The sequence below is a fragment of the Lathamus discolor genome, chromosome 3, assembly GCF_037157495.1.
Source record: "Lathamus discolor isolate bLatDis1 chromosome 3, bLatDis1.hap1, whole genome shotgun sequence".
In the NCBI taxonomy this organism is placed as follows: Eukaryota; Metazoa; Chordata; class Aves; order Psittaciformes; family Psittacidae; genus Lathamus; species Lathamus discolor.
Window position 1 is genome coordinate 68954334 of NC_088886.1, and position 22852 is coordinate 68977185.

Consider the following 22852-nt stretch of genomic DNA (forward strand, 5'->3'; position numbering starts at 1 on the left):
TTCCTGCTCTACTCTCTCTGCTGCTGCACAGCAGAGAATGGCACAGAGATTTTGGATTCAAGTGGTCTTTGAGGTAGGAAAGAGAGGAGCGACAGCAATATATGTTTCACAGTTGCAAAGCTGACTGCGTGCTGAAGATGCCCAGCCGGAGCTTACCCTGCTGGCTCTTCGGCTGTGGGAGCAGAGTCCAAGCGCTCGTGCTCGCCTGTCACGGCTGCTCTTGAAACGACAGAGGGCACCAGTAACGTTGGATTCAAATGCACTTTTAGGAGATAAAGTGAGGAGTAAAAACAATGTGTGTGTCACAGTTGTAAAGTTCAGTGTGTGGTATAGAAGCACAACAGCAGCTTACTGGACTGTCTCTTCCACTGTCTTTGATTCCACACATTCCTGCTCTACTCAATGTGCTGCTCACAGCAGAGAGCTGGAAACAGAGTTGTTGGATTCAAGTGAACTTTTAGGAGAAACAGTGAAAAGTGACAGCAATGTTTGTGTCACAGTTGCGAAGGAGACTGTGTGCTATAGATGATCAGCAGGAGCTTTTTTGCATGGCTCTTCTGCTGTTTTAGCACAGTCTAAACGTTCCTGCTCTACTGTCCCTGTTGCTGCTCAGCTGAGAGCGGGCACAGACATGTTGGGTTCAATTGGTCTTTCAGGCAGGAAAGGGAGGAGTGGCAGCAATGCGTGTTTCAGAGTTGCAAAGCTCGCTGTGCGCTGCAAATTATCAGCAGAATGTTTTGGGCCTGGCTCTTCTGCTGTTTTAGCACAGTCTAAACGTTCCTGCTCTACTCTGCTGCTGCTCAGAGAGAGCGGGCAGTGGAGAGGTTGCATTCAAATGGACTTTTAGGAGATAAAGTGACGAGTGACAGTAATGTGTGCGCCACAGTTGCTAAGCTCACTGTGTGCTGAAGATGATCAGTGGGAACTTTCAGGACTGTCTCTTCTGCCGTTTCAGCAGAGTCCAGATGTAAGTGCACTATTCTGCTGCTGCTCACAAAGAGCAGGCACAGGAGATGTTGGATTCAATTGGACTTTCAGGTAGGAAAGTGAGGGGTGACAGCAAAGTGTGTGACACAGTTTGAAAGCTCACTCTGTCCTGAAGATGCCCAGCCGGAGCTCCCCCTCCTGGCCCTTCGGCTGTGGGAGCAGAGTCCAAGCGCTCGTGTTCACCTGTCACGGCTGCTCTTGAAACGACACAGGGCACCAGAAACGCTGGATTCAAATGCACTTTTAGGAGATAAGGTGAGGAGTGACAACAATGTGTGTGTCACAGTTGTAAAGTTCAGTGTGTGGTGAAGAAGCGCAACAGCAGCTTTCTGGACGGTCTCTTCCACTCTCTTAGATTCCACACATTCCTGCTCTAACCACTGTGCTGCTCGCAGCCGAGAGCTGGAAACAGAGCTGTTGGATTCAAGTGAACTTTTAGGAGAAACAGTGAAAAGTGACAGCAATGTTTGTGTCACCGTTGCAAAGGTGACTGTGTGCTGTAGATGATCAGCAGGAGCTTTTTTGCATGGCTCTTCTGCTGTTTTAGCACAGTCTAAACGTTCCTGCTCTTCTGTCTCTGTTGCTGCTCAGCTGAGAGCGGGCACAGAGATGTTGGATTCAATTGGTCTTTCAGGCAGGCAAGGGGGGACTGACTGCAATGTGTGTTGTAGAGTTGCAAAGGTCGCTGTGCGCTGAAGATGATCAGCAGGAACATTTTGTCCTGGCACTTCTGCTGTTTTAGCAGAGTCTAAACGTTCCTGCTCTACTCTCTCTGCTGCTGCACAGCAGAGAATGGCGCAGACATTTTGGATTCAAGTGGTCTTTGAGGTAGGATAGAGAGGAGCGACAGCAATATATGTTTCACAGTTGCAAAGCTGACTGCGTGCTGAAGATGCCCAGCCGGAGCTTACCCTGCTGGCTCTTCGGCTGTGGGAGCAGAGTCCAAGCGCTCGTGCTCGCCTGTCACGGCTGCTCTTGAAACGACAGAGGGCAGAAGAAACGTTGGATTCAAATGCACTTTTAGGAGATAAAGTGAGGAGTAACAACAATGTGTGTGTCACAGTTGTAAAGTTCAGTGTGTGGTATAGAAGCACAACAGCAGCTTTCTGGACTGTCTCTTCCACTGTCTTTGATTCCACACATTCCTGCTCTACTCAATGTGCTGCTCACAGCAGAGAGCTGGAAACAGAGTTGTTGGATTCAAGTGAACTTTTAGGAGAAACAGTGAAAAGAGACAGCAATGTTTGTGTCACAGTTGCAAAGGAGACTGCGTGCTATAGATGATCAGCAGGAGCTTTTTTGCATGGCTCTTCTGCTGTTTTAGCACAGTCTAAACGTTCCTGCTCTACTGTCTCTGTTGCTGCTCAGCTGAGAGCGGGCACAGAGATGTTGGATTCAATTGGTCTTTCAGGCAGGCAAGGGGGGACTGACTGCAATGTGTGTTTCAGAGTTGCAAAGGTCGCTGTGCGCTGAAGATGATCAGCAGGAACATTTTGTCCTGGCACTTCTGCTCTTTTAGCAGAGTCTAAACGTTCCTGCTCTACTCTCTCTGCTGCTGCACAGCAGAGAATGGCACAGAGATTTTGGATTCAAGTGGTCTTTGAGGTAGGAAAGAGAGGAGCGACAGCAATATATGTTTCACAGTTGCAAAGCTGACTGCGTGCTGAAGATGCCCAGCCGGAGCTTACCCTGCTGGCTCTTCGGCTGTGGGAGCAGAGTCCAAGCGCTCGTGCTCGCCTGTCACGGCTGCTCTTGAAACGACACAGGGCACCAGAAACGCTGGATTCAAACGCACTTTTAGGAGATAAGGTGAGGAGTGACAACAATGTGTGTGTCACAGTTGTAAAGTTCAGTGTGTGGTGAAGAAGCGCAACAGCAGCTTTCTGGACGGTCTCTTCCACTCTCTTAGATTCCACACATTCCTGCTCTAACCACTGTGCTGCTCGCAGCCGAGAGCTGGAAACAGAGCTGTTGGATTCAAGTGAACTTTTAGGAGAAACAGTGAAAAGTGACAGCAATGTTTGTGTCACAGTTGCGAAGGAGACTGTGTGCTATAGATGATCAGCAGGAGCTTTTTTGCATGGCTCTTCTGCTGTTTTAGCACAGTCTAAACGTTCCTGCTCTACTGTCTCTGTTGCTGCTCAGCTGAGAGCTGGCACAGAGATGTTGGATTCAATCGGTCTTTCAGGCAGGAAAGGGAGGAGTGGCAGCAATGCGTGTTTCAGAGTTGCAAAGCTCGCTGTGCGCTGCAGATTATCAGCAGAATGTTTTGGGCCTGGCTCTTCTGCTGTTTTAGCACAGTCTAAACGTTCCTGCTCTACTCTGCTGCTGCTCAGAGAGAGCGGGCAGTGGAGAGGTTGCATTCAAATGGACTTTTAGGAGATAAAGTGACGAGTGACAGTAATGTGTGCGCCACAGTTGCTAAGCTCACTGTGTGCTGAAGATGATCAGTGGGAACTTTCTGGACTGTCTCTTCTGCTGTTTCAGCAGAGTCCAGACGTAAGTGCAATATTCTGCTGCTGCTCACAAAGAGCAGGCACAGGAGATGTTGGATTCAATTGGACTTTCAGGTAGGAAAGTGAGGGGTGACAGCAAAGTGTGTGACACAGTTTGAAAGCTCACTCTGTCCTGAAGATGCCCAGCCGGAGCTCCCCCTCCTGGCCCTTCGGCTGTGGGAGCAGAGTCCAAGCGCTCGTGTTCACCTGTCACGGCTGCTCTTGAAACGACACAGGGCACCAGAAACGCTGGATTCAAATGCACTTTTAGGAGATAAGGTGAGGAGTGACAACAATGTGTGTGTCACAGTTGTAAAGTTCAGTGTGTGGTGAAGAAGCGCAACAGCAGCTTTCTGGACGGTCTCTTCCACTCTCTTAGATTCCACACATTCCTGCTCTAACCACTGTGCTGCTCGCAGCCGAGAGCTGGAAACAGAGCTGTTGGATTCAAGTGAACTTTTAGGAGAAACAGTGAAAAGTGACAGCAATGTTTGTGTCACAGATGCAAAGGTGACTGTGTGCTGTAGATGATCAGCAGGAGCTTTTTTGCATGGCTCTTCTGCTGTTTTAGCACAGTCTAAACGTTCCTGCTCTTCTGTCTCTGTTGCTGCTCAGCTGAGAGCGGGCACAGAGATGTTGGATTCAATTGGTCTTTCAGGCAGGCAAGGGGGGACTGACTGCAATGTGTGTTTCAGAGTTGCAAAGGTCGCTGTGCGCTGAAGATGATCAGCAGGAACATTTTGTCCTGGCACTTCTGCTGTTTTAGCAGAGTCTAAACGTTCCTGCTCTACTCTCTCTGCTGCTGCACAGCAGAGAATGGCGCAGACATTTTGGATTCAAGTGGTCTTTGAGGTAGGATAGAGAGGAGCGACAGCAATATATGTTTCACAGTTGCAAAGCTGACTGCGTGCTGAAGATGCCCAGCCGGAGCTTACCCTGCTGGCTCTTCGGCTGTGGGTGCAGAGTCCAAGCGCTCGTGCTCGCCTGTCACGGCTGCTCTTGAAACGACACAGGGCAGAAGAAACGTTGGATTCAAATGCACTTTTAGGAGATAAAGTGAGGAGTAACAACAATGTGTGTGTCACAGTTGTAAAGTTCAGTGTGTGTTATAGAAGCACAACAGCAGCTTTCTGGACTGTCTCTTCCACTGTCTTTGATTCCACACATTCCTGCTCTACTCAATGTGCTGCTCACAGCAGAGAGCTGGAAACAGAGTTGTTGGGTTCAAGTGAACTTTTAGGAGAAACAGTGAAAAGTGACAGCAATGTTTGTGTCACAGTTGCAAAGGAGACTGTGTGCTATAGATGATCAGCAGGAGCTTTTTTGCATGGCTCTTCTGCTGTTTTAGCACAGTCTAAACGTTCCTGCTCTACTGTCTCTGTTGCTGCTCAGCTGAGAGCGGGCACAGACATGTTGGATTCCATCGGTCTTTCAGGCAGGAAAGGGAGGAGTGGCAGCAATGCGTGTTTCAGAGTTGCAAAGCTCGCTGTGCGCTGCAGATTATCAGCAGAATGTTTTGGGCCTGGCTCTTCTGCTGTTTTAGCACAGTCTAAACGTTCCTGCTCTACTCTGCTGCTGCTCAGAGAGAGCGGGCAGTGGAGAGGTTGCATTCAAATGGACTTTTAGGAGATAAAGTGACGAGTGACAGTAATGTGTGCGCCACAGTTGCTAAGCTCACTGTGTGCTGAAGATGATCAGTGGGAACTTTCTGGACTGTCTCTTCTGCCGTTTCAGCAGAGTCCAGACATAAGTGCACTATTCTGCTGCTGCTCACAAAGAGCAGGCACAGGAGATGTTGGATTCAATTGGACTTTCAGGTAGGAAAGTGAGGGGTGACAGCAAAGTGTGTGACACAGTTTGAAAGCTCACTCTGTCCTGAAGATGCCCAGCCGGAGCTCCCCCTCCTGGCCCTTCGGCTGTGGGAGCAGAGTCCAAGCGCTCGTGTTCACCTGTCACGGCTGCTCTTGAAACGACACAGGGCACCAGAAACGCTGGATTCAAATGCACTTTTAGGAGATAAGGTGAGGAGTGACAACAATGTGTGTGTCACAGTTGTAAAGTTCAGTGTGTGGTGAAGAAGCGCAACAGCAGCTTTCTGGACGGTCCCTTCCACTCTCTTAGATTCCACACATTCCTGCTCTAACCACTGTGCTGCTCGCAGCCGAGAGCTGGAAACAGAGCTGTTGGATTCAAGTGAACTTTTAGGAGAAACAGTGAAAAGTGACAGCAATGTTTGTGTCACAGTTGCAAAGGTGACTGTGTGCTGTAGATGATCAGCAGGAGCTTTTTTGCATGGCTCTTCTGCTGTTTTAGCACAGTCTAAACGTTCCTGCTCTTCTGTCTCTGTTGCTGCTCAGCTGAGAGCGGGCACAGAGATGTTGGATTCAATTGGTCTTTCAGGCAGGCAAGGGGGGACTGACTGCAATGTGTGTTTCAGAGTTGCAAAGGTCGCTGTGCGCTGAAGATGATCAGCAGGAACATTTTGTTCTGGCACTTCTGCTCTTTTAGCAGAGTCTAAACGTTCCTGCTCTACTCTCTCTGCTGCTGCACAGCAGAGAATGGCACAGAGATTTTGGATTCAAGTGGTCTTTGAGGTAGGAAAGAGAGGAGCGACAGCAATATATGTTTCACAGTTGCAAAGCTGACTGCGTGCTGAAGATGCCCAGCCGGAGCTTACCCTGCTGGCTCTTCGGCTGTGGGAGCAGAGTCCAAGCGCTCGTGCTCGCCTGTCACGGCTGCTCTTGAAACGACAGAGGGCAGAAGAAACGTTGGATTCAAATGCACTTTTAGGAGATAAAGTGAGGAGTAACAACAATGTGTGTGTCACAGTTGTAAAGTTCAGTGTGTGGTATAGAAGCACAACAGCAGCTTTCTGGACTGTCTCTTCCACTGTCTTTGATTCCACACATTCCTGCTCTACTCAATGTGCTGCTCACAGCAGAGAGCTGGAAACAGAGTTGTTGGATTCAAGTGAACTTTTAGGAGAAACAGTGAAAAGAGACAGCAATGTTTGTGTCACAGTTGCAAAGGAGACTGCGTGCTATAGATGATCAGCAGGAGCTTTTTTGCATGGCTCTTCTGCTGTTTTAGCACAGTCTAAACGTTCCTGCTCTACTGTCTCTGTTGCTGCTCAGCTGAGAGCGGGCACAGAGATGTTGGATTCAATTGGTCTTTCAGGCAGGCAAGGGGGGACTGACTGCAATGTGTGTTTCAGAGTTGCAAAGGTCGCTGTGCGCTGAAGATGATCAGCAGGAACATTTTGTCCTGGCACTTCTGCTCTTTTAGCAGAGTCTAAACGTTCCTGCTCTACTCTCTCTGCTGCTGCACAGCAGAGAATGGCACAGAGATTTTGGATTCAAGTGGTCTTTGAGGTAGGAAAGAGAGGAGCGACAGCAATATATGTTTCACAGTTGCAAAGCTGACTGCGTGCTGAAGATGCCCAGCCGGAGCTTACCCTGCTGGCTCTTCGGCTGTGGGAGCAGAGTCCAAGCGCTCGTGCTCGCCTGTCACGGCTGCTCTTGAAACGACAGAGGGCACCAGAAACGTTGGATTCAAATGTACTTTTAGGAGATAAAGTGAGGAGTAACAACAATGTGTGTGTCACAGTTGTAAAGTTCAGTGTGTGGTATAGAAGCACAACAGCAGCTTACTGGACTGTCTCTTCCACTGTCTTTGATTCCACACATTCCTGCTCTACTCAATGTGCTGCTCACAGCAGAGAGCTGGAAACAGAGTTGTTGGGTTCAAGTGAACTTTTAGGACAAACAGTGAAAAGAGACAGCAATGTTTGTGTCACCGTTGCAAAGGAGACTGCGTGCTATAGATGATCAGCAGGAGCTTTTTTGCATGGCTCTTCTGCTGTTTTAGCACAGTCTAAACGTTCCTGCTCTACTGTCCCTGTTGCTGCTCAGCTGAGAGCGGGCACAGAGATGTTGGATTCAATTGGTCTTTCAGGCAGGAAAGGGAGGAGTGGCAGCAATGCGTGTTTCAGAGTTGCAAAGCTCGCTGTGCGCTGCAAATTATCAGCAGAATGTTTTGGGCCTGGCTCTTCTGCTGTTTTAGCACAGTCTAAACGTTCCTGCTCTACTCTGCTGCTGCTCAGAGAGAGCGGGCAGTGGAGAGGTTGCATTCAAATGGACTTTTAGGAGATAAAGTGACGAGTGACAGTAATGTGTGCGCCACAGTTGCTAAGCTCACTGTGTGCTGAAGATGATCAGTGGGAACTTTCAGGACTGTCTCTTCTGCCGTTTCAGCAGAGTCCAGATGTAAGTGCACTATTCTGCTGCTGCTCACAAAGAGCAGGCACAGGAGATGTTGGATTCAATTGGACTTTCAGGTAGGAAAGTGAGGGGTGACAGCAAAGTGTGTGACACAGTTTGAAAGCTCACTCTGTCCTGAAGATGCCCAGCCGGAGCTCCCCCTCCTGGCCCTTCGGCTGTGGGAGCAGAGTCCAAGCGCTCGTGTTCACCTGTCACGGCTGCTCTTGAAACGACACAGGGCACCAGAAACGCTGGATTCAAACGCACTTTTAGGAGATAAGGTGAGGAGTGACAACAATGTGTGTGTCACAGTTGTAAAGTTCAGTGTGTGGTGAAGAAGCGCAACAGCAGCTTTCTGGACGGTCTCTTCCACTCTCTTAGATTCCACACATTCCTGCTCTAACCACTGTGCTGCTCGCAGCCGAGAGCTGGAAACAGAGCTGTTGGATTCAAGTGAACTTTTAGGAGAAACAGTGAAAAGTGACAGCAATGTTTGTGTCACAGTTGCGAAGGAGACTGTGTGCTATAGATGATCAGCAGGAGCTTTTTTGCATGGCTCTTCTGCTGTTTTAGCACAGTCTAAACGTTCCTGCTCTACTGTCTCTGTTGCTGCTCAGCTGAGAGCTGGCACAGAGATGTTGGATTCAATCGGTCTTTCAGGCAGGAAAGGGAGGAGTGGCAGCAATGCGTGTTTCAGAGTTGCAAAGCTCGCTGTGCGCTGCAGATTATCAGCAGAATGTTTTGGGCCTGGCTCTTCTGCTGTTTTAGCACAGTCTAAACGTTCCTGCTCTACTCTGCTGCTGCTCAGAGAGAGCGGGCAGTGGAGAGGTTGCATTCAAATGGACTTTTAGGAGATAAAGTGACGAGTGACAGTAATGTGTGCGCCACAGTTGCTAAGCTCACTGTGTGCTGAAGATGATCAGTGGGAACTTTCTGGACTGTCTCTTCTGCTGTTTCAGCAGAGTCCAGACGTAAGTGCAATATTCTGCTGCTGCTCACAAAGAGCAGGCACAGGAGATGTTGGATTCAATTGGACTTTCAGGTAGGAAAGTGAGGGGTGACAGCAAAGTGTGTGACACAGTTTGAAAGCTCACTCTGTCCTGAAGATGCCCAGCCGGAGCTCCCCCTCCTGGCCCTTCGGCTGTGGGAGCAGAGTCCAAGCGCTCGTGTTCACCTGTCACGGCTGCTCTTGAAACGACACAGGGCACCAGAAACGCTGGATTCAAATGCACTTTTAGGAGATAAGGTGAGGAGTGACAACAATGTGTGTGTCACAGTTGTAAAGTTCAGTGTGTGGTGAAGAAGCGCAACAGCAGCTTTCTGGACGGTCTCTTCCACTCTCTTAGATTCCACACATTCCTGCTCTAACCACTGTGCTGCTCGCAGCCGAGAGCTGGAAACAGAGCTGTTGGATTCAAGTGAACTTTTAGGAGAAACAGTGAAAAGTGACAGCAATGTTTGTGTCACCGTTGCAAAGGTGACTGTGTGCTGTAGATGATCAGCAGGAGCTTTTTTGCATGGCTCTTCTGCTGTTTTAGCACAGTCTAAACGTTCCTGCTCTTCTGTCTCTGTTGCTGCTCAGCTGAGAGCGGGCACAGAGATGTTGGATTCAATTGGTCTTTCAGGCAGGCAAGGGGGGACTGACTGCAATGTGTGTTTCAGAGTTGCAAAGGTCGCTGTGCGCTGAAGATGATCAGCAGGAACATTTTGTCCTGGCACTTCTGCTGTTTTAGCAGAGTCTAAACGTTCCTGCTCTACTCTCTCTGCTGCTGCACAGCAGAGAATGGCGCAGACATTTTGGATTCAAGTGGTCTTTGAGGTAGGATAGAGAGGAGCGACAGCAATATATGTTTCACAGTTGCAAAGCTGACTGCGTGCTGAAGATGCCCAGCCGGAGCTTACCCTGCTGGCTCTTCGGCTGTGGGTGCAGAGTCCAAGCGCTCGTGCTCGCCTGTCATGGCTGCTCTTGAAACGACACAGGGCAGAAGAAACGTTGGATTCAAATGCACTTTTAGGAGATAAAGTGAGGAGTAACAACAATGTGTGTGTCACAGTTGTAAAGTTCAGTGTGTGTTATAGAAGCACAACAGCAGCTTTCTGGACTGTCTCTTCCACTGTCTTTGATTCCACACATTCCTGCTCTACTCAATGTGCTGCTCACAGCAGAGAGCTGGAAACAGAGTTGTTGGGTTCAAGTGAACTTTTAGGAGAAACAGTGAAAAGTGACAGCAATGTTTGTGTCACAGTTGCAAAGGAGACTGTGTGCTATAGATGATCAGCAGGAGCTTTTTTGCATGGCTCTTCTGCTGTTCTAGCACAGTCTAAACGTTCCTGCTCTACTGTCTCTGTTGCTGCTCAGCTGAGAGCGGGCACAGACATGTTGGATTCCATCGGTCTTTCAGGCAGGAAAGGGAGGAGTGGCAGCAATGCGTGTTTCAGAGTTGCAAAGCTCGCTGTGCGCTGCAGATTATCAGCAGAATGTTTTGGGCCTGGCTCTTCTGCTGTTTTAGCACAGTCTAAACATTCCTGCTCTACTCTGCTGCTGCTCAGAGAGAGCGGGCAGTGGAGAGGTTGCATTCAAATGGACTTTTAGGAGATAAAGTGACGAGTGACAGTAATGTGTGCGCCACAGTTGCTAAGCTCACTGTGTGCTGAAGATGATCAGTGGGAACTTTCTGGACTGTCTCTTCTGCCGTTTCAGCAGAGTCCAGACATAAGTGCACTATTCTGCTGCTGCTCACAAAGAGCAGGCACAGGAGATGTTGGATTCAATTGGACTTTCAGGTAGGAAAGTGAGGGGTGACAGCAAAGTGTGTGACACAGTTTGAAAGCTCACTCTGTCCTGAAGATGCCCAGCCGGAGCTCCCCCTCCTGGCCCTTCGGCTGTGGGAGCAGAGTCCAAGCGCTCGTGTTCACCTGTCACGGCTGCTCTTGAAACGACACAGGGCACCAGAAACGCTGGATTCAAATGCACTTTTAGGAGATAAGGTGAGGAGTGACAACAATGTGTGTGTCACAGTTGTAAAGTTCAGTGTGTGGTGAAGAAGCGCAACAGCAGCTTTCTGGACGGTCCCTTCCACTCTCTTAGATTCCACACATTCCTGCTCTAACCACTGTGCTGCTCGCAGCCGAGAGCTGGAAACAGAGCTGTTGGATTCAAGTGAACTTTTAGGAGAAACAGTGAAAAGAGACAGCAATGTTTGTGTCACAGTTGCAAAGGTGACTGTGTGCTGTAGATGATCAGCAGGAGCTTTTTTGCATGGCTCTTCTGCTGTTTTAGCACAGTCTAAACGTTCCTGCTCTTCTGTCTCTGTTGCTGCTCAGCTGAGAGCGGGCACAGAGATGTTGGATTCAATTGGTCTTTCAGGCAGGCAAGGGGGGACTGACTGCAATGTGTGTTTCAGAGTTGCAAAGGTCGCTGTGCGCTGAAGATGATCAGCAGGAACATTTTGTTCTGGCACTTCTGCTCTTTTAGCAGAGTCTAAACGTTCCTGCTCTACTCTCTCTGCTGCTGCACAGCAGAGAATGGCACAGAGATTTTGGATTCAAGTGGTCTTTGAGGTAGGAAAGAGAGGAGCGACAGCAATATATGTTTCACAGTTGCAAAGCTGACTGCGTGCTGAAGATGCCCAGCCGGAGCTTACCCTGCTGGCTCTTCGGCTGTGGGAGCAGAGTCCAAGCGCTCGTGCTCGCCTGTCACGGCTGCTCTTGAAACGACAGAGGGCAGAAGAAACGTTGGATTCAAATGCACTTTTAGGAGATAAAGTGAGGAGTAACAACAATGTGTGTGTCACAGTTGTAAAGTTCAGTGTGTGGTATAGAAGCACAACAGCAGCTTTCTGGACTGTCTCTTCCACTGTCTTTGATTCCACACATTCCTGCTCTACTCAATGTGCTGCTCACAGCAGAGAGCTGGAAACAGAGTTGTTGGGTTCAAGTGAACTTTTAGGAGAAACAGTGAAAAGTGACAGCAATGTTTGTGTCACAGTTGCAAAGGAGACTGTGTGCTATAGATGATCAGCAGGAGCTTTTTTGCATGGCTCTTCTGCTGTTTTAGCACAGTCTAAACGTTCCTGCTCTACTGTCTCTGTTGCTGCTCAGCTGAGAGCGGGCACAGACATGTTGGATTCCATCGGTCTTTCAGGCAGGAAAGGGAGGAGTGGCAGCAATGCGTGTTTCAGAGTTGCAAAGCTCGCTGTGCGCTGCAGATTATCAGCAGAATGTTTTGGGCCTGGCTCTTCTGCTGTTTTAGCACAGTCTAAACGTTCCTGCTCTACTCTGCTGCTGCTCAGAGAGAGCGGGCAGTGGAGAGGTTGCATTCAAATGGACTTTTAGGAGATAAAGTGACGAGTGACAGTAATGTGTGCGCCACAGTTGCTAAGCTCACTGTGTGCTGAAGATGATCAGTGGGAACTTTCTGGACTGTCTCTTCTGCCGTTTCAGCAGAGTCCAGACGTAAGTGCACTATTCTGCTGCTGCTCACAAAGAGCAGGCACAGGAGATGTTGGATTCAATTGGACTTTCAGGTAGGAAAGTGAGGGGTGACAGCAAAGTGTGTGACACAGTTTGAAAGCTCACTCTGTCCTGAAGATGCCCAGCCGGAGCTCCCCCTCCTGGCCCTTCGGCTGTGGGAGCAGAGTCCAAGCGCTCGTGTTCACCTGTCACGGCTGCTCTTGAAACGACACAGGGCACCAGAAACGCTGGATTCAAATGCACTTTTAGGAGATAAGGTGAGGAGTGACAACAATGTGTGTGTCACAGTTGTAAAGTTCAGTGTGTGGTGAAGAAGCGCAACAGCAGCTTTCTGGACGGTCCCTTCCACTCTCTTAGATTCCACACATTCCTGCTCTAACCACTGTGCTGCTCGCAGCCGAGAGCTGGAAACAGAGCTGTTGGATTCAAGTGAACTTTTAGGAGAAACAGTGAAAAGAGACAGCAATGTTTGTGCCACCGTTGCAAAGGTGACTGTGTGCTGTAGATGATCAGCAGGATCTTTTTTGCATGGCTCTTCTGCTGTTTTAGCACAGTCTAAACGTTCCTGCTCTTCTGTCTCTGTTGCTGCTCAGCTGAGAGCGGGCACAGAGATGTTGGATTCAATTGGTCTTTCAGGCAGGCAAGGGGGGACTGACTGCAATGTGTGTTTCAGAGTTGCAAAGGTCGCTGTGCGCTGAAGATGATCAGCAGGAACATTTTGTTCTGGCACTTCTGCTCTTTTAGCAGAGTCTAAACGTTCCTGCTCTACTCTCTCTGCTGCTGCACAGCAGAGAATGGCACAGAGATTTTGGATTCAAGTGGTCTTTGAGGTAGGAAAGAGAGGAGCGACAGCAATATATGTTTCACAGTTGCAAAGCTGACTGCGTGCTGAAGATGCCCAGCCGGAGCTTACCCTGCTGGCTCTTCGGCTGTGGGAGCAGAGTCCAAGCGCTCGTGCTCGCCTGTCACGGCTGCTCTTGAAACGACAGAGGGCACCAGAAACGTTGGATTCAAATGCACTTTTAGGAGATAAAGTGAGGAGTAACAACAATGTGTGTGTCACAGTTGTAAAGTTCAGTGTGTGGTATAGAAGCACAACAGCAGCTTTCTGGACTGTCTCTTCCACTGTCTTTGATTCCACACATTCCTGCTCTACTCAATGTGCTGCTCACAGCAGAGAGCTGGAAACAGAGTTGTTGGGTTCAAGTGAACTTTTAGGAGAAACAGTGAAAAGTGACAGCAATGTTTGTGTCACAGTTGCAAAGGAGACTGTGTGCTATAGATGATCAGCAGGAGCTTTTTTGCATGGCTCTTCTGCTGTTTTAGCACAGTCTAAACGTTCCTGCTCTACTGTCTCTGTTGCTGCTCAGCTGAGAGCGGGCACAGACATGTTGGATTCCATCGGTCTTTCAGGCAGGAAAGGGAGGAGTGGCAGCAATGCGTGTTTCAGAGTTGCAAAGCTCGCTGTGCGCTGCAGATTATCAGCAGAATGTTTTGGGCCTGGCTCTTCTGCTGTTTTAGCACAGTCTAAACGTTCCTGCTCTACTCTGCTGCTGCTCAGAGAGAGCGGGCAGTGGAGAGGTTGCATTCAAATGGACTTTTAGGAGATAAAGTGACGAGTGACAGTAATGTGTGCGCCACAGTTGCTAAGCTCACTGTGTGCTGAAGATGATCAGTGGGAACTTTCTGGACTGTCTCTTCTGCCGTTTCAGCAGAGTCCAGACGTAAGTGCACTATTCTGCTGCTGCTCACAAAGAGCAGGCACAGGAGATGTTGGATTCAATTGGACTTTCAGGTAGGAAAGTGAGGGGTGACAGCAAAGTGTGTGACACAGTTTGAAAGCTCACTCTGTCCTGAAGATGCCCAGCCGGAGCTCCCCCTCCTGGCCCTTCGGCTGTGGGAGCAGAGTCCAAGCGCTCGTGTTCACCTGTCACGGCTGCTCTTGAAACGACACAGGGCACCAGAAACGCTGGATTCAAATGCACTTTTAGGAGATAAGGTGAGGAGTGACAACAATGTGTGTGTCACAGTTGTAAAGTTCAGTGTGTGGTGAAGAAGCGCAACAGCAGCTTTCTGGACGGTCCCTTCCACTCTCTTAGATTCCACACATTCCTGCTCTAACCACTGTGCTGCTCGCAGCCGAGAGCTGGAAACAGAGCTGTTGGATTCAAGTGAACTTTTAGGAGAAACAGTGAAAAGAGACAGCAATGTTTGTGTCACAGTTGCAAAGGTGACTGTGTGCTGTAGATGATCAGCAGGAGCTTTTTTGCATGGCTCTTCTGCTGTTTTAGCACAGTCTAAACGTTCCTGCTCTTCTGTCTCTGTTGCTGCTCAGCTGAGAGCGGGCACAGAGATGTTGGATTCAATTGGTCTTTCAGGCAGGCAAGGGGGGACTGACTGCAATGTGTGTTTCAGAGTTGCAAAGGTCGCTGTGCGCTGAAGATGATCAGCAGGAACATTTTGTCCTGGCACTTCTGCTCTTTTAGCAGAGTCTAAACGTTCCTGCTCTACTCTCTCTGCTGCTGCACAGCAGAGAATGGCACAGAGATTTTGGATTCAAGTGGTCTTTGAGGTAGGAAAGAGAGGAGCGACAGCAATATATGTTTCACAGTTGCAAAGCTGACTGCGTGCTGAAGATGCCCAGCCGGAGCTTACCCTGCTGGCTCTTCTGCTGTGGGAGCAGAGTCCAAGCGCTCGTGCTCGCCTGTCACGGCTGCTCTTGAAACGACAGAGGGCAGAAGAAACGTTGGATTCAAATGCACTTTTAGGAGATAAAGTGAGGAGTAACTACAATGTGTGTGTCACAGTTGTAAAGTTCAGTGTGTGGTATAGAAGCACAACAGCAGCTTTCTGGACTGTCTCTTCCACTGTCTTTGATTCCACACATTCCTGCTCTACTCAATGTGCTGCTCACAGCAGAGAGCTGGAAACAGAGTTGTTGGGTTCAAGTGAACTTTTAGGAGAAACAGTGAAAAGTGACAGCAATGTTTGTGTCACAGTTGCAAAGGAGACTGTGTGCTATAGATGATCAGCAGGAGCTTTTTTGCATGGCTCTTCTGCTGTTTTAGCACAGTCTAAACGTTCCTGCTCTACTGTCTCTGTTGCTGCTCAGCTGAGAGCGGGCACAGACATGTTGGATTCCATCGGTCTTTCAGGCAGGAAAGGGAGGAGTGGCAGCAATGCGTGTTTCAGAGTTGCAAAGCTCGCTGTGCGCTGCAGATTATCAGCAGAATGTTTTGGGCCTGGCTCTTCTGCTGTTTTAGCACAGTCTAAACGTTCCTGCTCTACTCTGCTGCTGCTCAGAGAGAGCGGGCAGTGGAGAGGTTGCATTCAAATGGACTTTTAGGAGATAAAGTGACGAGTGACAGTAATGTGTGCGCCACAGTTGCTAAGCTCACTGTGTGCTGAAGATGATCAGTGGGAACTTTCTGGACTGTCTCTTCTGCCGTTTCAGCAGAGTCCAGACGTAAGTGCACTATTCTGCTGCTGCTCACAAAGAGCAGGCACAGGAGATGTTGGATTCAATTGGACTTTCAGGTAGGAAAGTGAGGGGTGACAGCAAAGTGTGTGACACAGTTTGAAAGCTCACTCTGTCCTGAAGATGCCCAGCCGGAGCTCCCCCTCCTGGCCCTTCGGCTGTGGGAGCAGAGTCCAAGCGCTCGTGTTCACCTGTCACGGCTGCTCTTGAAACGACACAGGGCACCAGAAACGCTGGATTCAAATGCACTTTTAGGAGATAAGGTGAGGAGTGACAACAATGTGTGTGTCACAGTTGTAAAGTTCAGTGTGTGGTGAAGAAGCGCAACAGCAGCTTTCTGGACGGTCCCTTCCACTCTCTTAGATTCCACACATTCCTGCTCTAACCACTGTGCTGCTCGCAGCCGAGAGCTGGAAACAGAGCTGTTGGATTCAAGTGAACTTTTAGGAGAAACAGTGAAAAGAGACAGCAATGTTTGTGTCACAGTTGCAAAGGTGACTGTGTGCTGTAGATGATCAGCGGGAGCTTTTTTGCATGGCTCTTCTGCTGTTTTAGCACAGTCTAAACGTTCCTGCTCTTCTGTCTCTGTTGCTGCTCAGCTGAGAGCGGGCACAGAGATGTTGGATTCAATTGGTCTTTCAGGCAGGCAAGGGGGGACTGACTGCAATGTGTGTTTCAGAGTTGCAAAGGTCGCTGTGCGCTGAAGATGATCAGCAGGAACATTTTGTTCTGGCACTTCTGCTCTTTTAGCAGAGTCTAAACGTTCCTGCTCTACTCTCTCTGCTGCTGCACAGCAGAGAATGGCACAGAGATTTTGGATTCAAGAGGTCTTTGAGGTAGGAAACAGAGGAGCGACAGCAATATATGTTTCACAGTTGCAAAGCTGACTGCGTGCTGAAGATGCCCAGCCGGAGCTTACCCTGCTGGCTCTTCGGCTGTGGGAGCAGAGTCCAAGCGCTCGTGCTCGCCTGTCACGGCTGCTCTTGAAACGACAGAGGGCACCAGAAACGTTGGATTCAAATGCACTTTTAGGAGATAAAGTGAGGAGTAACAACAATGTGTGTGTCACAGTTGTAAAGTTCAGTGTGTGGTATAGAAGCACAACAGCAGCTTTCTGGACTGTCTCTTCCACTGTCTTTGATTCCACACATTCCTGCTCTACTCAATGTGCTGCTCACAGCAGAGAGCTGGAAACAGAGTTGTTGGGTTCAAGTGAACTTTTAGGAGAAACAGTGAAAAGAGACAGCAATGTTTGTGTCACAGTTGCAAAGGAGACTGCGTGCTATAGATGATCAGCAGGAGCTTTTTTGCATGGCTCTTCTGCTGTTTTAGCACAGTCTAAACGTTCCTGCTCTACTGTCTCTGTTGCTGCTCAGCTGAGAGCGGGCACAGAGATGTTGGATTCAATCGGTCTTTCAGGCAGGAAAGGGAGGAGTGGCAGCAATGCGTGTTTCAGAGTTGCAAAGCTCGCTGTGCGCTGCAGATTATCAGCAGAATGTTTTGGGCCTGGCTCATCTGCTGTTTTAGCACAGTCTAAACGTTCCTGCTCTACTCTGCTGCTGCTCAGAGAGAGTGGGCAGTGGAGAGGTTGCATTCAAATGGACTTTTAGGAGATAAAGTGACGAGTGACAGTAATGTGTGCGCCACAGTTGCTAAGCTCACTGTGTGCTGAAGATGATCAGTGGGAACTTTCTGGACTGTCTCTTCTGCCGTTTCAGCAGAGTCCAGACGTAAGTGCACTATTCTGCTGCTGCTCACAAAGAGCAGGCACAGGAGATGTTGGATTCAATTGGACTTTCAGGTAGGAAAGTGAGGGGTGACAGCAAAGTGTGTGACACAGTTTGAAAGCTCACTCTGTCCTGAAGATGCCCAGCCGGAGCTCCCCCTCCTGGCCCTTCGGCTGTGGGAGCAGAGTCCAAGCGCTCGTGTTCACCTGTCACGGCTGCTCTTGAAACGACACAGGGCACCAGAAACGCTGGATTCAAATGCACTTTTAGGAGATAAGGTGAGGAGTGACAACAATGTGTGTGTCACAGTTGTAAAGTTCAGTGTGTGGTGAAGAAGCGCAACAGCAGCTTTCTGGACGGTCCCTTCCACTCTCTTAGATTCCACACATTCCTGCTCTAACCACTGTGCTGCTCGCAGCCGAGAGCTGGAAACAGAGCTGTTGGATTCAAGTGAACTTTTAGGAGAAACAGTGAAAAGAGACAGCAATGTTTGTGTCACCGTTGCAAAGGTGACTGTGTGCTGTAGATGATCAGCAGGAGCTTTTTTGCATGGCTCTTCTGCTGTTTTAGCACAGTCTAAACGTTCCTGCTCTTCTGTCTCTGTTGCTGCTCAGCTGAGAGCGGGCACAGAGATGTTGGATTCAATTGGTCTTTCAGGCAGGCAAGGGGGGACTGACTGCAATGTGTGTTTCAGAGTTGCAAAGGTCGCTGTGCGCTGAAGATGATCAGCAGGAACATTTTGTTCTGGCACTTCTGCTCTTTTAGCAGTCTAAACGTTCCTGCTCTACTCTCTCTGCTGCTGCACAGCAGAGAATGGCACAGAGATTTTGGATTCAAGTGGTCTTTGAGGTAGGAAAGAGAGGAGCGACAGCAATATATGTTTCACAGTTGCAAAGCTGACTGCGTGCTGAAGATGCCCAGCCGGAGCTTACCCTGCTGGCTCTTCGGCTGTGGGAGCAGAGTCCAAGCGCTCGTGCTCGCCTGTCACGGCTGCTCTTGAAACGACAGAGGGCACCAGAAACGTTGGATTCAAATGCACTTTTAGGAGATAAAGTGAGGAGTAAAAACAATGTGTGTGTCACAGTTGTAAAGTTCAGTGTGTGGTATAGAAGCACAACAGCAGCTTTCTGGACTGTCTCTTCCACTGTCTTTGATTCCACACATTCCTGCTCTACTCAATGTGCTGCTCACAGCAGAGAGCTGGAAACAGAGTTGTTGGATTCAAGTGAACTTTTAGGAGAAACAGTGAAAAGTGACAGCAATGTTTGTGTCACAGTTGCGAAGGAGACTGTGTGCTATAGATGATCAGCAGGAGCTTTTTTGCATGGCTCTTCTGCTGTTTTAGCACAGTCTAAACGTTCCTGCTCTACAGTCCCTGTTGCTGCTCAGCTGAGAGCGGGCACAGACATGTTGGATTCAATTGGTCTTTCAGGCAGGAAAGGGAGGAGTGGCAGCAATGCGTGTTTCAGAGTTGCAAAGCTCGCTGTGCGCTGCAAATTATCAGCAGAATGTTTTGGGCCTGGCTCATCTGCTGTTTTAGCACAGTCTAAACGTTCCTGCTCTACTCTGCTGCTGCTCAGAGAGAGCGGGCAGTGGAGAGGTTGCATTCAAATGGACTTTTAGGAGATAAAGTGACGAGTGACAGTAATGTGTGCGCCACAGTTGCTAAGCTCACTGTGTGCTGAAGATGATCAGTGGGAACTTTCTGGACTGTCTCTTCTGCCGTTTCAGCAGAGTCCAGATGTAAGTGCACTATTCTGCTGCTGCTCACAAAGAGCAGGCACAGGAGATGTTGGATTCAATTGGACTTTCAGGTAGGAAAGTGAGGGGTGACAGCAAAGTGTGTGACACAGTTTGAAAGCTCACTCTGTCCTGAAGATGCCCAGCCGGAGCTCCCCCTCCTGGCCCTTCGGCTGTGGGAGCAGAGTCCAAGCGCTCGTGTTCACCTGTCACGGCTGCTCTTGAAACGACACAGGGCACCAGAAACGCTGGATTCAAACGCACTTTTAGGAGATAAGGTGAGGAGTGACAACAATGTGTGTGTCACAGTTGTAAAGTTCAGTGTGTGGTGAAGAAGCGCAACAGCAGCTTTCTGGACGGTCTCTTCCACTCTCTTAGATTCCACACATTCCTGCTCTAACCACTGTGCTGCTCGCAGCCGAGAGCTGGAAACAGAGCTGTTGGATTCAAGTGAACTTTTAGGAGAAACAGTGAAAAGTGACAGCAATGTTTGTGTCACAGTTGCGAAGGAGACTGTGTGCTATAGATGATCAGCAGGAGCTTTTTTGCATGGCTCTTCTGCTGTTTTAGCACAGTCTAAACGTTCCTGCTCTACAGTCCCTGTTGCTGCTCAGCTGAGAGCGGGCACAGACATGTTGGATTCAATTGGTCTTTCAGGCAGGAAAGGGAGGAGTGGCAGCAATGCGTGTTTCAGAGTTGCAAAGCTCGCTGTGCGCTGCAAATTATCAGCAGAATGTTTTGGGCCTGGCTCATCTGCTGTTTTAGCACAGTCTAAACGTTCCTGCTCTACTCTGCTGCTGCTCAGAGAGAGCGGGCAGTGGAGAGGTTGCATTCAAATGGACTTTTAGGAGATAAAGTGACGAGTGACAGTAATGTGTGCGCCACAGTTGCTAAGCTCACTGTGTGCTGAAGATGATCAGTGGGAACTTTCAGGACTGTCTCTTCTGCCGTTTCAGCAGAGTCCAGACGTAAGTGCAATATTCTGCTGCTGCTCACAAAGAGCAGGCACAGGAGATGTTGGATTCAATTGGACTTTCAGGTAGGAAAGTGAGGGGTGACAGCAAAGTGTGTGACACAGTTTGAAAGCTCACTCTGTCCTGAAGATGCCCAGCCGGAGCTCCCCCTCCTGGCCCTTCGGCTGTGGGAGCAGAGTCCAAGCGCTCGTGTTCACCTGTCACGGCTGCTCTTGAAACGACACAGGGCACCAGAAACGCTGGATTCAAACGCACTTTTAGGAGATAAGGTGAGGAGTGACAACAATGTGTGTGTCACAGTTGTAAAGTTCAGTGTGTGGTGAAGAAGCGCAACAGCAGCTTTCTGGACGGTCTCTTCCACTCTCTTAGATTCCACACATTCCTGCTCTAACCACTGTGCTGCTCGCAGCCGAGAGCTGGAAACAGAGCTGTTGGATTCAAGTGAACTTTTAGGAGAAACAGTGAAAAGTGACAGCAATGTTTGTGTCACAGTTGCGAAGGAGACTGTGTGCTATAGATGATCAGCAGGAGCTTTTTTGCATGGCTCTTCTGCTGTTTTAGCACAGTCTAAACGTTCCTGCTCTACTGTCTCTGTTGCTGCTCAGCTGAGAGCGAGCACAGAGATGTTGGATTCAATCGGTCTTTCAGGCAGGAAAGGGAGGAGTGGCAGCAATGCGTGTTTCAGAGTTGCAAAGCTCGCTGTGCGCTGCAGATTATCAGCAGAATGTTTTGGGCCTGGCTCTTCTGCTGTTTTAGCACAGTCTAAACGTTCCTGCTCTACTCTGCTGCTGCTCAGAGAGAGCGGGCAGTGGAGAGGTTGCATTCAAATGGACTTTTAGGAGATAAAGTGACGAGTGACAGTAATGTGTGCGCCACAGTTGCTAAGCTCACTGTGTGCTGAAGATGATCAGTGGGAACTTTCTGGACTGTCTCTTCTGCCGTTTCAGCAGAGTCCAGACGTAAGTGCACTATTCTGCTGCTGCTCACAAAGAGCAGGCACAGGAGATATTGGATTCAATTGGACTTTCAGGTAGGAAAGTGAGGGGTGACAGCAAAGTGTGTGACACAGTTTGAAAGCTCACTCTGTCCTGAAGATGCCCAGCCGGAGCTCCCCCTCCTGGCCCTTCGGCTGTGGGAGCAGAGTCCAAGCGCTCGTGTTCACCTGTCACGGCTGCTCTTGAAACGACACAGGGCACCAGAAACGCTGGATTCAAATGCACTTTTAGGAGATAAGGTGAGGAGTGACAACAATGTGTGTGTCACAGTTGTAAAGTTCAGTGTGTGGTGAAGAAGCGCAACAGCAGCTTTCTGGACGGTCCCTTCCACTCTCTTAGATTCCACACATTCCTGCTCTAACCACTGTGCTGCTCGCAGCAGAGAGCTGGAAACAGAGCTGTTGGATTCAAGTGAACTTTTAGGAGAAACAGTGAAAAGAGACAGCAATGTTTGTGTCACCGTTGCAAAGGTGACTGTGTGCTGTAGATGATCAGCAGGAGCTTTTTTGCATGGCTCTTCTGCTGTTTTAGCACAGTCTAAACGTTCCTGCTCTTCTGTCTCTGTTGCTGCTCAGCTGAGAGCGGGCACAGAGATGTTGGATTCAATTGGTCTTTCAGGCAGGCAAGGGGGGACTGACTGCAATGTGTGTTTCAGAGTTGCAAAGGTCGCTGTGCGCTGAAGATGATCAGCAGGAACATTTTGTTCTGGCACTTCTGCTCTTTTAGCAGAGTCTAAACGTTCCTGCTCTACTCTCTCTGCTGCTGCACAGCAGAGAATGGCACAGAGATTTTGGATTCAAGTGGTCTTTGAGGTAGGAAAGAGAGGAGCGACAGCAATATATGTTTCACAGTTGCAAAGCTGACTGCGTGCTGAAGATGCCCAGCCGGAGCTTACCCTGCTGGCTCTTCGGCTGTGGGAGCAGAGTCCAAGCGCTCGTGCTCGCCTGTCACGGCTGCTCTTGAAACGACAGAGGGCAGAAGAAACGTTGGATTCAAATGCACTTTTAGGAGATAAAGTGAGGAGTAACAACAATGTGTGTGTCACAGTTGTAAAGTTCAGTGTGTGGTATAGAAGCACAACAGCAGCTTACTGGACTGTCTCTTCCACTGTCTTTGATTCCACACATTCCTGCTCTACTCAATGTGCTGCTCACAGCAGAGAGCTGGAAACAGAGTTGTTGGATTCAAGTGAACTTTTAGGAGAAACAGTGAAAAGTGACAGCAATGTTTGTGTCACAGTTGCGAAGGAGACTGTGTGCTATAGATGATCAGCAGGAGCTTTTTTGCATGGCTCTTCTGCTGTTTTAGCACAGTCTAAACGTTCCTGCTCTACTGTCCCTGTTGCTGCTCAGCTGAGAGCGGGCACAGACATGTTGGATTCAATTGGTCTTTCAGGCAGGAAAGGGAGGAGTGGCAGCAATGCGTGTTTCAGAGTTGCAAAGCTCGCTGTGCGCTGCAAATTATCAGCAGAATGTTTTGGGCCTGGCTCTTCTGCTGTTTTAGCACAGTCTAAACGTTCCTGCTCTACTCTGCTGCTGCTCAGAGAGAGCGGGCAGTGGAGAGGTTGCATTCAAATGGACTTTTAGGAGATAAAGTGACGAGTGACAGTAATGTGTGCGCCACAGTTGCTAAGCTCACTGTGTGCTGAAGATGATCAGTGGGAACTTTCAGGACTGTCTCTTCTGCCGTTTCAGCAGAGTCCAGATGTAAGTGCACTATTCTGC